The sequence below is a fragment of the Spea bombifrons genome, chromosome 2 (assembly GCF_027358695.1).
Source record: "Spea bombifrons isolate aSpeBom1 chromosome 2, aSpeBom1.2.pri, whole genome shotgun sequence".
Lineage (NCBI taxonomy): Eukaryota > Metazoa > Chordata > Amphibia > Anura > Pelobatidae > Spea > Spea bombifrons.
The window spans coordinates 2443682-2461802 of NC_071088.1; the positions used below are offsets into that span (position 1 = coordinate 2443682).

The window sequence follows — 18121 nt, forward strand, 5'->3', positions numbered from 1 at the left end:
ATGGCTTAGCTCCACCCACAAACCCTTTGCTGGGTTCTGCCCTTCTGGAAGTTTTATGTGATTTAAGCTAAGATAAACGTTAGAATTTTATACTATCGCTGTAGATTTTAGCGGCTGTGATTTAACCCCTTCCACTGATGACATCACCGGCTGTGTCACAATTATCTCACTTTGCTGGTTTACGTGCCGGGGGGGCAAATACCTTCTCCGTTAACTCTGCATCAAGCCGCTGGGGCAGTTTATTTTCTTTCTTCTGTGCAGTCAGAATCCGGGCGGTTAGATGTTCCTCGCACTTATTTGTCTGACCTCCCCATAGATATAAAAATATTTGGACAATCACCATTTTTGATGCCAACATCCATACATGCAATGTGACCAAGACATGTGAGAAGTGCTATGACATCATAACAATGTTACACGTGTGTTACCCTCACACGCACTGTCTGTTATATTACAAAACAGATTTCAATAAGACGACAAGCCAAAACCTTACATTTTTAAAATGTTTTATTTGAATTTTAATGGAATAGGAAAAAAAAACAGAAAATATTTCACTAACAGGGGAGGAAAAAACCTTTAAGGCAATAAAACAGCCCAAAAGGGAAAAAAATCCCCCAGACCCTAAAACTACCCTACAGCCTGACCCTAAACTGCCTGCCTAGTGATCCAGAGGAAGGCAAAAAAACTTGGATAACAAAACGTTGTCACTGGATTCCAAGCAAAAAATTCCTTCCTGACCCCTAGAATAGGTGATCGGCTACTTTTCCCTGGATCGGGGAGGAATCACAGATCCACACAAACATTAGTCAGGAGCTGATAATGTGTTGTGCTGCCTGAGAGCGAGAAATGGTCGGATCCCTGAACTCTGACGCTAAAGGCGTTGATTGTCTAAATAACTCAAGATCCTCTGTCCACCTCTGAGCTCACACACTGCCGGCTCCAGCATATATAACGACGGCCTATTAAGTGGGCGTGGCTTGGTGCGGCTCTAACAAGCCTTATATGGGGGGGGGGAAGCTCATCAAGGCGTGGCTTTAACTTGTCTTACTTTGGGGGGGAAATAGTAAGCAGGTGCTAATGTTTTAACACATTGTTCTCCAGTTAATGTTTCATTTGGTGGACTGGTCCAAGGACTCCCTAAACAGACCCAGAGGTTAAATCACGTGACCTTTGGCTCTGGCTTTCCTTTATTTCATGACTTTCTATTTCTCAAAAGTAGAGCAAAAAACATTGAGATTAAATCAGACACATTTTACACTCATATTTACCGGTCACTGGCATATTTTCTGTATGTTCACTATTAATAGTGTTTTATAACATGAATACTGTCAAAATATAATAATATATCTAATAAAATACATAATAAATATAATACCCAGCATAATATAGCGGAAAACTCTCACTATATATATATATATATATATATATATATATAATACCCAGCATAATATAGCGGAATACTCTCACTATATATATATATATATATATATATATATATATATATATATATATATATAAATATATATATAAATATATATATATATATAATACCCTGCATAATATAGCGGAATACTCTCACTATATTTATATATATATATATATATATATATATACATATATACATATATATATATATATACCCAGCATAATACGTATAGCAGAATACTCTCGGTATACAATTAAATACATATTAAATACCAAACATAATATGTAAAGCAGAATACTCTCAGCGTATAATAAATATAATACCCAGGATAATACATATAGCAGAATACTCTCGGTATACAATAAAATACATAATAAATACCCAACATAATATGTAAAGCAGAATACTCTCAGCGTATAATAAATCTAATACATATAGCAGAACACTCTCGGTATACAACAAAATACATATTAAATACCCAACATAATATCTGAAGCAGATTACTCTCAGCGTATAATAAATATAATACATATAGCAGAATACTCTCGGTATACAACAAAATACATATTGTTAGGGATATTAATCAGACAAAATAGGCAAAACCAATATTCTATCACATAAGCAAAAAAATGATGCTATCAATTATTGCAGGATCCACAATTATACCCAGCATAAAGCATATATTGTATTTAGGACAATATACTGTAACAATAATATATAGAATAAAATAATACTATAATACATATAGTAGAATACACTCAGTATACATACAATTCCCAGCATAATACATACAGTAGAATACTCTCAGTAGATCATTTTTATAATAAAAATAATACCCAGCATTATACATATAGTGAAATACGGTACTCACTGTATATAATATTATTCCCAGGATAATACATGTAGCACAAAACGCTCAGTATATAATGAAAATAATACACTGCATGAAATACCGTATTTGCTCAATTATAAGAAAACCCCCCAAATTTTAATATTAATTTAGAAAAAAAGGAAAAACTCTGAATATAAGACTACCCTATAAGAAAAAAAACTCTATTAGTAAATATTAATATGTAAACATTTTTTTTTATATTTTATAAAAACTATGAACTATGAACACGGCTTGCTACTCTGCCCCCCCATATATATATGCCACTCTGCCCCCCCCGATATGCCTTATACCCCCTAAATGTCACTCTGCCTCCCAGATATGCCTTATACGCCCTATATGCCACTCTGTCCCCCCCGATATGCCTTATACCCCCTATACGCCACTCTGCCTCCCAGATATGCCTTATACACCCTATATGCCATTCTTCCCCCAGATATTCCTTATACCTATTTGCCACTCTGCCCCCCCCCAATATACCTTATACCCCCAATATGCCATTATGCCCCCTGCCAGACAGGAGGATCCAGGTCCCCTGCAGCACTGTGGGGGATCTGGATCTTATTCTTGTAGTCTTGATTATAAGACGACCGTTTTTTTCCAGAGCATTTAGATTTTTAGAAGAAATACACGTTAGTGGAATAGTAGAACAGAATTCTAACTAACACGCTGTATTTTAACATTTTTGGTATCCATTATGCAGTAAGTCAACATATGTTACATACAAACAGAAAATCAATAGCCATTTTAATGCACCTTACTTACAGATATGCCCCTTTGCCCCCAGATATGTCACTCTGTCCCCCCAGATATGCTGCCACTCTGCTTAGACAAAATCCCTTGCCGACACTGCCCCCGTGGGAAGTGCTGGCAGGGGAGGCTGTCTCAGCGCATTGCGTAGACGTCTACGGCTGCCGGAGAGTAGGATGCAGCGCTGCGGCGGATCTGGATCCTAACCCTGCTGCCTGCCCGGCGCCCGGAACTGCATGTCCTGGGCGTCGGGTAATACGAATTGCGCATTCTTGCGCTAAACCCCGAATATAGGCTGCACCGTCACTTAAAGACTTAAAGTGTGGGGGGGAATGCAGGCCTATATTCCGGCAAATACGGTAATACCTTACATAATAAAGATAGCAGAATATTCTCAGTATGTATATATAATACCCAGAAAAAATTATGATACTCTCGGTATATAATAAAATCCATAATAAATATAATACCCAGCATAATACATATAGTGGAATATTTTAAGAAAAAAAATACATCATAAAAAGAATACCCTGGATAGTACACATAGTGGAATACTCCCAATATATAATGGCCAACATAATACATAAATAATGTCAGTATATAATATATATATATAATAAATATTATACCCAGCATTTAAGAAAGTGGAATAGTGCGAGTATATTATAACATACATAATAAACATAATACATATAGCAAAATACTCAGTATATAATTAGATATGATACCACTAGTACAATACATATGGATTTTATATTCACAGTATTCCATTATAATATAATATCCTGTATAACCTCTCTCTCTCTCATATATATATATATATATATATATATATATATACACACATATATATATACATATATATATGTTAGCATATTACATATAATACTCTCAGTATATTATAATATATAAAACTCAGCATTATACATACAGCACAATGCTTTCAGTGTTCAATATAGCGAAGTACTCAGTACAGTAAATCTATAATAAATATAGGAGAATACTCTCATTATATATAAGATAAAAATATAATTCCCACCAAAATAAATATAGTAGAATAATCTCAGTAAATAATAAAATACATAATAAATACAATACCCTGTATATTACATATAGCGGAATACTCTCAGTATATGGTATATAATAACCAACATAAAATATTTAGAGAAAAATACATCATAATTAAAATGCCCTGCATAATACGGAGTGGGGAATACTCTTAGCAATATTTCGGACCCAACTAGCGACAAGCCCGGCAGTTACATATCCACGGGCCGCGACACGCATGTGCCGTGTCATCTGCAGCCACGTGATCCATGGGGACAGTTTCACACATCCTTACTCAGGAAAACAATCTAAAATTTGTCACAGAATAACCCGTCAGACTGAACATGTTATAAATAAAATTACTTAAGCCCATGGGTTAAATTATGTGGGGAAGACAGACCTGACTTTAAGAGACAGGATGAGGGGACGTAGATCCGCCATACGAAAGGCTTTTAGGGACCTTAAGAGCGATAAACCGGTCGCAAAACACTTCCTGGAGTTTGGGCCTCTGTTGTCTACGCTCCACTTTATTGACCCATCGACCCCCCCCGCAGAGGCGGCGACAGAGCAAGATTATTACTACAGCGCGAAACGTACTGGATTAAGACCCCCGCTAGCGGTTTAGGTCCCCCATGCTATAACTTTCCTTCAGTATTGGATTACACATCCTTTTTTATAAAGTATTGAGACCCATGTTAGGATTGCATAACGATTGAAAATTAACTTTTTTTCTGCTTGTAGGAGCATTGGCAGAGATCATTGTCTTCCGGTTAAGTCATTTAAAAGTATATGCAAGAAGGCTAACCTTTATGGGTTCCTTCTATGTATTTTTAATTTTTGTTTTACGTAGGTGTGCGTATTCACTTAATTGTGGGTGTTAAAAATAGATGTCTCTTTTGGCACACAAAGGTTCCATCTCAAGTAAACCTCTTCAAACTCTTGTCTAGATGGTACAAGCTCCGTGTGGATTTGCATTGCTTCATCCCCCAAACCTCCCCGTTGCGCTGGAGATGTGATTTCGATCGAGGCGCGTACCTCCACATCCGGGGGGGCTGTACATTAATCCGTCCTTTTTGGGGAAAGATAGAGGAGGTCATTAGGGAGATCATAGACCCGGAGGTCCGTCTTACCCCTGCACTGATCCTGCTACATCACAACCCTACATCCTTTGGATCATACAAGCGCACACTCACCTACTCACCTTTCCTTTACTCAACGCGGCTAGAACCACTATCCCCAGATTTTGGAGCTCTGACAAACCTCCCCCTATCGAAGCTTGGCTGAAACAGGTTATGTACATATGCAATATGGAAGATTTCATTTTGTTGAAGATTTCATCGCTTCTCGGCCTTTTGGCTAAGATCAAGTGTAGTCTCTCTTGTGGTGGGGAGGGATGACACTGATCCTCTGGCCTTAGGGTTCGGGAAAGCAATGGAACCCGAGGTGAAATTGCCCTGGCAGAAATGTCGGAGTCACCGTGTGTGGTATTGCACGCCACTGCACACGGTGAGCGCACGTTTCCACTGGCGGCCTTCCAGCACTACTCACCCCCATGTACCATCAGGTCTTGGGGATGAGATTTATTTTTGAATCCGGCAGGCCAGAAATGGCTTGTCCCTAAATTATTTTTCTTTATTTATTTAATCACATCGTTTATCACGAGTGCCTATTAATTTGTCCCCCTTTTGAATTCACGGCTTTTGAAATTCACTGCTTGACCCTCACTATTCTTTGGCACACGATTTTGTCACTTCGTTTTTGGACACTGTTTTCTTTTTAAGAGGCAGTGAAGCCTGGACTTTGCTGGAGGAGGATTGGAGCCTTCTGGCCCTTTCCTCTCTTCAAGAAGGCCAGCAAGGAGTCTCACTCTTCGGGGTGAGACTCAAGATCCGACCCTCCCATGGGGGGGGGGTTGGAATTTGTCCGAGTTCTCCGTGAGGGAACTCGGTATCGTAGTCTGGCTTCTGCTGCCTTGTGCACAGAATGCGAAAAAAAAATAAAAAAAAAATGGAAGATTTCATTTTGTTATAAAAATGATCTTAAATGGCTACCGTGGCACCAATTCCACTCATCCCCTAGGTTCACAGCCATCTTTCGGTTTCAACCCCCACCCCCCTCTTAACTCTCATGCTCGGCCCCCACGTACATCCTGCCTCCGAGCCTTTATGGTTCTTTCCTCCCCGGACTCACCATATCCAGTTCTGGCCCATATCGTTCCTCTTCCATGCTGCCTCGTCAGCTTCTACCTTTTGTACCGCCGTGTCGCCTGCCAGGTGGGGGAGACCCCATTTTTTCCTCTCCCCCTTTCTTTGTGTTCCTCCCCTTGTTCATTGTATCTGAGACATGTTTGGTACCCCCTCATTTCTTCGCTATGTTGTAAAACTTTACAGTGGTTTATTTAGCAGAACACATACATATTTATACTCACACACATATATATATACAGTATAGGAAAAATATATTACACTTAATATATAATATATATTTATGACAATATTGATGATTAATATAATACCCAGTGTAGTACACATAGCGTAATAATACTCCCATTTTTATATATATTTTTATAAATATACACACATACATATACCTGTAAGCGATCGATAGAGAGAGACATAGCAAGAGAGAGAGATATAGCGAGAGAGAGATCTAGCGAGAGATAGATATAGCGAGAGAGATAGAGAGAGACAGACATGTATATATATATATATAAAACACAGCATAATACATATATTGCAATGTGTATATAATATATAAAAACCTGCATAATAAATGTATTAACTATAAACTGAGTAGTGCACTATAATATACTTCATGAAACATATAGAACACTCTCAGTATATATCTATGATAAATATAATACCTAGCATAATACATATAGCAGAATACTCTGTGTATATATAATATGCAGCATAAAACATACAGTAGAATGCATAGTAAATAATATACTACATAATAAATGATATATCCAGTAAAAGGTTTTTTTTATTTATATTTCGGTGCAGGAAACGGTGTCCGTTCTCCAAAAGCGGCAACCGGATTCACAGCAGTCCTCCCTCCCTTCCAGGGCTGCGGTCTGAACTGGGGGGCAGATCTTCCACGGTGGCCAAAGGGCAAGCCCCGCCCCTCCCTAAAACATAAGGCTAACGGTAAACGCTTTAGGGTTGAATGTCGACCGATGGGCGGTGCTACAGTATGCAAATCTACTCGCAGCAATGCACCCTGGGGGTTTTAATTTTGCGTCCACGGCTGAACACCGGAGGTTTTTTTCTGATGTTAAATAATAAGGAATTCTCTAGGTGCCGGCAGTTTGTCCAGAACAGCTTTTCTTAGCACAATGGAGTCCTGGAGAAAAAAAATCCCCCTAAGTGTGGCGAAAGGGTTCCAAGCAGCGCCCCCTCCTTTTACCATAACAACTCATACTTACCTGGCAGGGGAGACACTGTGATCATGAAGGCAGTTCTCCCAGGGCGAGGCTCATCCATTGCACTCCGGCTGTGCTGACCCCTGCGATTTCCCCAAATGCGGGAAACTCGACTGCATAATTTGTGGTAGTGGGGGACTGCGTTCGCGCTTTCCCCTGATTATTTTGTACAACGATAGAACTGAATGGTTTACGTATGCATGCTAGGGCGATATGGCTGTTTATTATGAGGGCGTAGGGTCACTGTCACGATAACCGTTAGATGGCGGCGGAAAGTTGGTGCTTCTTGTTGTAATTTCTTTAATGGTAGAGAAAACGGGGTTTATTATTTTATTTGTGTATCAAGTCGTTGCGCTCGCTTTCCCCTGATCATTCTGTTTAATAATAGTGCTGACAAGATTTCTCCGTGCGGTGATGGGGGGAGGGGCGGTCGAGCAGCTGGATATTCTAGGAATAAGTGTTTGTATGGCTGTTACTTTTATTTCTTGTTGGTTGTTTTTGTCACGGTCAGGACTACTTGCCAAGCCGTGACTGTGTGGAGGGCATGGGCATGAAGGGGTTAATAGCACCAGGCCTCTGGATTTACTACCTAGACCCCTTAACAGGGCATAAGTTACACCAAATTAACCCCCAAATCCTGCCTGTATCCCCCCAGGTAGTCTGCCACCACTCACGATTTTGATACCGGATTCGTGAGAAATCCGAATTAGAACCTTTATCTCTATATATATATCAACCCACCCCGGGCAAACAACATATATATATATACTGTAGAACTCAATAACAATACAGTAACGTGTTATCCTCTCTTAGGGTTCGTGGATATCGATACTAGAGCCCAAAGACAGACTTGGATTATGAATATTTTAATAACAAAAAGACAAAGATTACACAGTGCCAGAATTACAAAAAACAAGACATACAAAATAAAAGTAAAACAGCAAACAGTTCTTAAAAACAATAGGACTTAAACACAGGACCCTCACTCACGAGTTTCTCCAATAAGTAGGCCTGTGGGAACTCCTTAAGTCCAGATGGTTTCTTATGATGTTGTTCCGATCAGAGTATATCATGGAGTTCTGCTTTTCGGTCGCTGCATTGTCCCTAAATCACACTTTGTTTCAAGAAAACCCCCTCTGATCACATGACCGATTATATGACACCTTCCCCAAGAATTGGTTCCCATCTTTGATCTGCCAATAAGTTATGGTGGGGTAAAGGTGATGGAAACCCCTCCACTTAAGATAGGAATGGAATTCCTATAACTCAGGGTCCTTATCTGTAAGGCCATGAATCACCACAGGGGTCCTTTGGGAAGATGACACCTCTAGCCAGAACAGATACAGAGGGCATGCACAAAGAAACACATTAAATCAACCTCAGATTAACTCATTGAATGCTTAAACAAAGAAACTAACCACCTCTGCTGGGTTACCCTTCCATGCATCCACTACATTATATGAGTTAATCATGACAGTTTTCTTTATAGAGCAGCTATCAGGATAACTAATAGATTGTCCTCTTTTTTTTTAGATGAGAGTTGGTACCTTGTTAGCCGTAGAATTACAGGAGACAAGTGGAGTTTGAATGATACCTTTATTGGCTAACTGAGTAAATATAGATTGCAAGCTGTCAAGACCTCTCAGGTCCCTTCATAACATGCCTGATGAAGAGGTCTTGAAAGCTTGCAATCTATATTTACTCAGTTAGCCAATAAAGGTATCATTCAAACTCCACTTGTCTCTTTTTTTTTAGAACTGTGGGGTGGATGTTTGGCCGTTTTTTTCTGGGGAATTGTGTAAAGCAGATTATAATTATCACTGTTATTCTTGTGGGATTTGTATTTTTCTCAGGATAACCAACAGATGGCAGCCGAGAGTGTCTCCGTCCAGACAGACGGGGGGGGGGCAGATTGGCAAATAAAAGGAAATAAAAACAAAAAATTCTCCAACACTGAACCGACAAATGGACAATCAACAACACCCTCCATCCTGGAGCTGTAACGCTACAGGGTGCATTAATTAAATATTTATTGTAAAAAATAAATAAATATCAGTAATACAGAACGCAGGAAAAAAGGCTAATTCGGAGTTTTGCCCTGAGCCCATCTAGCTATACAAATGTAATGATAACAAAGACTAAAAAGCAATTAAAAACACAATTACCAAACCAATTAATTATTAATTAGATTATAGCTGAGCGGGGATGGCAATAAAAGAAAATGTCAAAGTTACCAAAAGGTAGAATTTAAAAACATATTTCACATCCAGCCCTGCGCACCTGCTCCAATTAACCGGAAACACAAGCGAAACTCGCTGTAATATATCAATTTGTACCGACAAGATGAAACAATGAAAAGGAATTTATTAGATTAGAAATAAAGAAAACAATCACAGAATTATAGAAATAAAAATATATATCAATTACACTTAAACTACGCTTAAAACAGAGGCTGTAAAGTGATTGCATTTATCTTCACGTTCGCAGCGTTTACAGATATTGAGCTCACAAGAAAATTTCAGGTTTAGATCGTTAGAATTTGCATTTTCCAAAAAGGAGACGGCCTGTTCTTTACTACCTGACCGAATCAGCGACAAATCGCCGAGATATCGACCAAAATAAACCATATACGGCTTAAAAGGTTCTGTTCCTTGAATATGAAATATTGGCTTCGCCAATAAAATAAATACAGATTAGCATACGAGGGCGCAAACCGCACCCCCACCGCCGTACCGAGAGACTAAGTAACATTCCTCCCAAAAAGAAAATAATTACGAGTTACCAAAAATTCAAAACCTACAACCAAAAAAAATCTCTCGAAGAATCCTTAGAATGGCTGCGTCTTATAAACCCCCCAGCGAAGGGCTTCAAGCCCCTCTTTATGCGAGATCCGAGAGAACAAAAAACAACGTGAAGGGGAAGCTGTGTGAACTCCTCCCGCCAACGGACATCTTTGCTGCTGCAAAACTCAATTTGTGTCCCTAATACACCCTATTTGGGATGCAACTAAGGGTTAAAGATAAAGGTCCGTAAGCACCGAGGACCCTTTCCCAGCCCACCAATGATTGGCCGGCCAGGGGGGTCTTTCAGAGACTTGAAGAATTGGCTGCGCAGGATTCTGGCTGTAAATGAACGGAACCTCATGAATATTACGCTCTCCAGATTAACCCCTAAATCCAGAATAACTAAAAGTCCCCAGAAAGAGACTTTAGTGGGTTAAGCAAGAGCTTCTTATCTTTTGAGGGATCCAGAAGTTTCCTCAAAGCCTCCTTAATGTCATTTTGTCTGCTGGCTCCCCCCTCATCCGCATCCCGTATCACCAACTCCGTGTTACTCCTTAACTCCTCCACAGCCTCCAGCTCAGCCACATTATTTCTTTACCTAATAGCCTATTCAAAAATGGCTACTGAGGAGGAACTCTCCCTGATTCATCACAGCAAGTGCCACCATTTTGGAGTCAGTTCCTGCGGTATTATGTCTGCGGAGATGCAGACGATTATAGAAGATAGAAGGGAGAGGGTAAAAGATGAAGAAGACGTAGAAGTGGTCGGCAGAGAAGCATTAAGAGAGTGTGAGAGAATGAGAGTAAGTGCGAGTGAATGTGGGCACCAGGCAGTGAATTTCGTTCCCGAATTAAAAACGCCCTCCAATTTTTGGCCGAACTGAATGGGCCGGGGACAAAGTTCGTTACCCGAAAATGAATGGGGCAAAAACGAGCCCAAAAAATGTGTCCGAATTGTTTTTGGTCCATTTGCACGTCTATTATTTATTTAATCGGAGTTCACACTGAGATACAGTTGAGTGCCTTGTCTGCCTCTCTTTCCCCGTTTTCTACTGTGGCCCCCTGCTTTTAGAGCGCTATTCACTTACTTCCCGAAGACGGAAGAAAAACATAAATACCGGTAAACAAGCTGAGGGCAAGCGATTGTTCCGGGGCAGTTACAAAGCAGGCCCAGGCCCTGGGAACCATCAGATAGCGGTGAGCATGGTCATGGACGCTGCTACTGAAGACATGGCGTTCTATGCATTTACTATACGTTATATATATATATATATATATATATATATATATATATATATGAGGCACATGTATTAAGAATGTCATGAAGGGTGGAAGGGGTTAATAATGCTTGTTTTTTTATGAGCTGCTAACAGATGATTTATGTACCAAAATAAAGCAGTAACGGTGAAGTCTCGTTACCCGGCCTCCTGCTTTTAAGTTTTTTTATTTATATTTCGGTGCAGGAAATATTAGGCTAACGGTAAACGTTTCAGGGTTGAATGTCGACCGATGGGCGGTGCTACAGTATGCAAATCTACTCGCAGCAATGCACCCTGGGATTGGTCATTTTTAGTCCACGGCTGAACACCGGAGTTTTTTGTTCTGATGTTAAATAATAAAGGATTCTGTACGTACCGGCAGCTTGTCCAAAACAACTTTTCATGGCAGAGCGGAGGCCTGGAGAAAACTCCCCTTAATTGTGAGGAAGGGGGTCCAAGCAGCGCCCGCTCCTTTTCCCATAACAACTCATACTTACCTGGCAGGGGAGACACTGTGATCATGAAGGCAGTTCTCCCTAGTGATGGGAAGTTCGGATCATTAAAGTGAATCGGATCATTTCGATTCGTTCACTGAAATGATCCGATTCATGATCCGGATCTTCGGATCACTCAGTGTGTCTGCACGGAGTTGCTGTTTTCCAGTAACTCCGTGCAGGCACACTAACGATTGGCCCCGCCCCTTTCATTATGAATCCTCCCCCCTGCCTCCAGTGATGTCAAAGAAGGCAGAGAGTCGTTCAAAGATTCGGATCTTACAGGGATCCGAATCTTACAGTGATCCGGATCACTGTAAGATCCGGATCATTGTAAGATCCGGATCATTGTAAGATCCGGATCTTTGAACGACTCTCTGCCTTCATTGGCATTCTAATCATTAAGAGAATGTCACCATACTGTTATAAATAAATACATTAATAATCACTGCCCCCAGGATTTACATTCCCCTTTACCTGCAACTGCACCTTAAGCTAACTTTATTAAATTAATTAAATTAACCCTCACCATTAAATTAACCCTAAACACACCATCAACCATGACTGCCCTAAAATTAACCCTTAACACCCCATCAACCATGACTGCCCCTAAAATTAACCCTTAACACCCCATTAACCATAACTGCACCCAAATTAACCCTAAACACCCCATTAAGCATAACTGCCCCTAAATTAACCCTAAACACCCCGTTAAGCATAACTGCCCCCAAATTAACCCTAAACACCCCATTAAGCATAACTGCCCCCAAATTAACCCTAAACACCCCATTAAGCATAACTGCCCCCAAATTAACACTAAAGACCCCATTAAGCATAACTGCCCCCAAATTAACACTAAAGACCCCATTAAGCATAACTGCCCCAAATTAACCCTAAACACCCCATTAAGCATAACTTCCCCCAAATTAACCCTAAACACCTCATTAAGCATAAATGCCCCTAAATTAACACTAAAGACCCCATTAAGCATAACTGCCCCCAAATTAACCCTAAACACCTCATTAAGCATAACTGCCCCTAAATTAACACTAAAGACCCATTAAGCATAACTGCCCCCAAATTAACCCTAAACACCTCATTAAGCATAACTGCACCTAAATTAACACTAAAGACCCCATTAAGCATAACTGCCCCTAAATTATCCTTAAACACCCCATTAAGCATAACTGCCCCCAAATTAACACTAAAGACCCCATCAACCATACCAATTTATTAGGTAATTTATCTGGAGTACATGCAATTAATTTAGGGGCAGTTATGGTTAATGGAGTATTTAGGGTTAATTTCAGGGGGCGTTATGGTTAATGGGGTCTTTAGGGTTAATTTCAGGGGCCGTTATGGTTAATGGGATCTTTACGGTTAATTTCAGGGGCAGTTATGGTTGATGGGGTATAAGGGTTAATTTTATGCTGATGACTGAGGGTTAATTTAATTAATTTAATAAAGTTAACTGTAGGTGCAGTTATAGGTAAAGGGGGGCAAACTCAGGGGAATCTAAATCCTGGGGGCAGTGTGAACATTATTAATGTATTTATTTATAAAAGTATGGTATCAGTGATATTCTCTGAATGATTCGAATCTCTGTAAGATTCGGATCCTTGTAAGATCCGGATCCCTGTAAGATTCGAATCATTCGACTCTTCGGTTCATTCGACTCTTCGGTTCATTCGACTCTTCGGTTCATTCGACTCTTCGGTTCATTCGACTCTTCGGATCATTCGACTCTTTGAACGACTCTATGAGTCATCGTTCCTGTGAGAATTAATGAGCTGTAACCTGACCCCAGAGTGCTCTGCAGATGACTCACAGCTCTAGGATCAGGTTACAGCTGCATGATGATTCACAGACTGAACCGCTACAAACGAATCGTTCAGTCTAGTGAACCGACTCATCCGGATCACTAAAAAGAACCGGATCAAATGAACGATTCGTTCATGATCCGGACATCACTAGTTCTCCCAGGGCGAGGCTCATCCATTGCACTTCGGCTGTGCTGACCCCTGCGATTTCCCCAAATGCAGGAAACTCGACTGCATAATTTGTGGTAGTGGGGGACTGCGTTCGCGCTTTCCCCTGATTATTTTGTACAATGATAGACTTGAATGGTTTAGACTCTAAAATCATAACGTTCGTCTAGCTAGATGGGCTCAGGGCAAAACTCTGAATTAGATTTGTTGCCTGCATTCTGCATTACTGATTTTTATTTATTTTTTACAATAAATATTTAATTAATGCACCCTGTAGCTTTACAGCTCCAGGACGGAGGGTGTTGTTGATTGTCCATTTGTCGGTTCAGTGTTGGAGAATTTTTTGTTTTTATTTCCTTTTATTTGCCAATCTGCCCCCCCCCCAGTCTGTCTGGACGGAGACACTCTCGGCTGCCATCTGTTGGTTATCCTGAGAATAATACAAATCCCACAAGAATTAACTGTGATAATTATAATCTGCTTTACACAATTCCCCAGAAAAAACAGCCAAACATCCACCCCACAGTTCTAAATAAAAAGAGGACAATCTATTAGTTGATAGCGGCTCTATAAAGAAAACAACCAACAAGAAATAAAAGTAACAGCCATACAAACACTTATTCCTAGAATATCCAGCTGCTCGACCGCCCCCTCCCCCCATCACCGCACGGAGAAATCTTGTCAGCACTATTATTAAGAACGTGGATAAACCTAAAATCACGTGTGGTGTATAAAATAAACAAGTAGTATAATACTTCCCTAATACGACTGCAGCGGCCCAAAAACGAACACTCCTCCTCAGGGTGTAGAAATTCAAATGAACCAGACAATAATGGGGCGCAGATACATATAAGGAAAAAACAAATAAAACCAATAGTGTAGAGTGTAAAAACCAATAATGTTTGTGAATTAAATATTGCACTCACAAACCAATGGAAGATTCAGACCCATCTAGGTTGGATGCAAAATATCTTTAATGTTCCTTGTGAATTCTAAAAAATAAACTTAAAATAGTGCAGTATCCGAGAGAATGTTTAAAATTGCCAGTAGAAGATACACTCACATTTAGTTCGTGCACCGAAAGTGCTAGAAGAGTGTCAATAAAAAGTCCACTGGTTTGCAGGTTGTAGAGCAGTCCAAAGAATGTACTTCCAAACGCGTTTCGCCGACTTGGCTTCTTCAGTAGAAGTATAATCAATAGAATATTCTATTGATTATACTTCTACTGAAGAAGCCAAGTCGGCGAAACGCGTTTGAAAGTACATTCTTTGGACTGCTCTACAATCTGCAAACCAGTGGACTTTTTATTGACACTCTTCTAGCACTTTCGGTGCACGAACTAAATGTGAGTGTATCTTCTACTGGCAATTTTAAACATTCTCTCGGATACTGCACTATTTTAAGTTTATTTTTTAGAATTCACAAGGAACATTAAAGATATTTTGCATCCAACCTAGATGGGTCTGAATCTTCCATTGGTTTGTGAGTGCAATATTTAATTCACAAACATTATTGGTTTTTACACTCTACACTATTGGTTTTATTTGTTTTTTCCTTATATGTATCTGCGCCCCATTATTGTCTGGTTCAGCACTATTATTAAACAGAATGATCAGGGGAAAGCGAGCGCAAATAACTTGATATACAAATAAAATTATAAACCCCGATTTCTCTACCATTAAAGAAATTATAACAAGAAGCACCAACTTTCCACTGCCATCTATCGGTTGTCGTGATGGTTGCACCATATGCCCTGAGAAGAATCAGCCATATCGCCCTAGCATGCGCATGGAAAACATTGAATTCTATCATTGTACAAAATAATCAGGGGAAAGCGCGAACGCAGTCCCCCACTACCACAAATTATGCAGTCGAGTTTCCCGCATTTGGGGAAATCGCAGGGGTCAGCACAGCCGGAGTGCAATGGATGAGCCTCGCCCTGGGAGAACTGCCTTCATGATCACAGTGTCTCCCCTGCCAGGTAAGTATGAGTTGTTATGGTAAAAGGAGGGGGCGCTGCTTGGCACCCTTTCGCCAAATTTAGGGTGATCTTTTTCTCAGGACTCCATTGTGCTAAGAAAAGCTGTCCTTGACAAAATGCCGGCACCTAGAGAATTCCTTATTATTTAACATCAGATAAAAACCTCCTATGTTCAACCGTGGCCTCAAAATTAAAACTCCCAGAGTGCATTGCTGCGAGTAGATTTGCATACTGTAGCACCGCCCATCGGTCGACATTCAACCCTAAAGCGTTTACCGTTAGCCTTATGTTTTAGGGAGGGGCGGGGCTTGCCCTTTGGCCACCGTGGAAGATCTGCCCCCCAGTTCAGACCGCAGCCTTGGAAGGGAGGGAGGACTGCTGTAAATCCGGTTGCCGCTTTTGGAGAACGGACACCGTTTCCTGCACCGAAATATAAATAAAAAAAACCTTTTACTGGATATATCATTTATTATGTAGTATATTATTTACTATGCATTCTACTGTATGTTTTATGCTGCATATTATATATACACAGAGTATTCTGCTATATGTATTATGCTAGGTATTATATTTATCATAGATATATACTGAGAGTGTTCTATATGTTTCATGAAGTATATTATAGTGCACTACTCAGTTTATAGTTAATACATTTATTATGCAGGTTTTTATATATTCTATACACATTGCAATATATGTATTATGCTGTGTTTTATATATCTATATATACATGTCTGTCTCTCTCTATCTCTCTTGCTATATCTATCTCTCGCTAGATCTCTCTCGCTATATCTCTCTCTCTCTTGCTATGTCTCTCTCTATCGATCGCTTACAGGTATATGTATGTGTGTATATTTATAAAAATATATATAAAAATGGGAGTATTATTACGCTATGTGTACTACACTGGGTATTATATTAATCATCAATATTGTCATACATATATATTATATATTAAGTGTAATATATTTTTCCTATACTGTATATATATATATATATGTGTGAGTATAAATATGTATGTGTTCTGCTAAATATAAAATTTTGAGTAATATATTTAGTATTTTAGTATTAACTGATATATTATACTGGGTGTTACATATATACTTAGAGTATTATGCTGTATGTATTTGCTAGGTATTACCTATGTGGATAGGCACACCTATGTAAAAGAATCATTAAAAACACATAGAAGGAGCCCATAAAGGTTAGCTTTCTTGCAAAAGATAATCACAAGACATCTATTTTTAGTCAAGTCACTTTTATTCATAATAGAGCAGCGAGGTAAAATCACAACAGTACATCAATATACATACAAATATGTGTCAAAGAAATGTCTGAGTACAGTACATCCAGATGTTGAGATAAATGCACCAGATGAGGAGACATTCTGTAGCATAACAATGGTTACATATCGACGTTTGGTGTTGCTCGGATGGAAGTGATAAAGTGAGCTGAACAACCGGGAGTAAGAGTAACACAGTGTGACAAAGCAATCCCCTGTATCCATGAAATAACGGAGAGGAGGAAGTCTCCATGGATTTGTGTAACTCAGAGTAATATTGACAAGAACCACTGTAAAGTTTTACAACATAGCGAAGAAATGAGGGGGTACCAAACATGTCTCAGATACAATGAACAAGGGGAGGAACACAAAGAAAGGGGGAGAGGAAAAATGGGGTCTCCCCCACCTGGCAGGCGACACGGCGGTACAAAAGGTGGCATGGTAGAAGCTGACGAGGCAACATGGAAGAGGAACGATATGGGCCGGAACTGGATATGGTGAGTCCGGTGAGGAAAGAACCATAACCACGGAGGCAGGATGTACGTGGGGGCCGCTGTGACGGATCGTCCTGTGCCCCGGACTGGACACATCCGCCCGTCAGCTCCTTCCCTCTCCCAGTAAGCGGACGCGCTGTGGCTGTCTGAAGAAAGCAGTCACAGACCAGCACTTCCCTCAATCATGAGACAGAACTTCAGGCTGTGAGGTTAAGAACAGAACTCTCTTTATTACAAACACATAGAACTTATATACAATCTCCATTCACTGTGCACCGAACCCAACCCCCAATCCCATCACTCAC

General features: G+C 40.0%; 2 non-coding genes and 2 pseudogenes across 2 annotated transcripts; 3 read left to right on the forward strand and 1 right to left on the reverse strand.

The window, feature by feature from the left end:
* Window positions 1-5448: 5448 nt before the first annotated feature.
* LOC128481131 (uncharacterized) lies at window positions 5449-5628 on the forward strand (annotated as a pseudogene).
* A 1903-nt stretch (window positions 5629-7531) lies between these two features.
* On the forward strand, window positions 7532-7695 carry LOC128481039 (U1 spliceosomal RNA). Its single transcript, XR_008350814.1, has one exon. It is a non-coding gene; the product is annotated as a U1 spliceosomal RNA (small nuclear RNA).
* A 6323-nt stretch (window positions 7696-14018) lies between these two features.
* Window positions 14019-14168, forward strand: LOC128481124 (uncharacterized; annotated as a pseudogene).
* Window positions 14169-15884: 1716 nt separating this feature from the next.
* On the reverse strand, window positions 15885-16048 carry LOC128481040 (U1 spliceosomal RNA). The gene has a single exon (XR_008350815.1). It is a non-coding gene; the product is annotated as a U1 spliceosomal RNA (small nuclear RNA).
* Between the last annotated feature and the right edge of the window lie 2073 nt (window positions 16049-18121).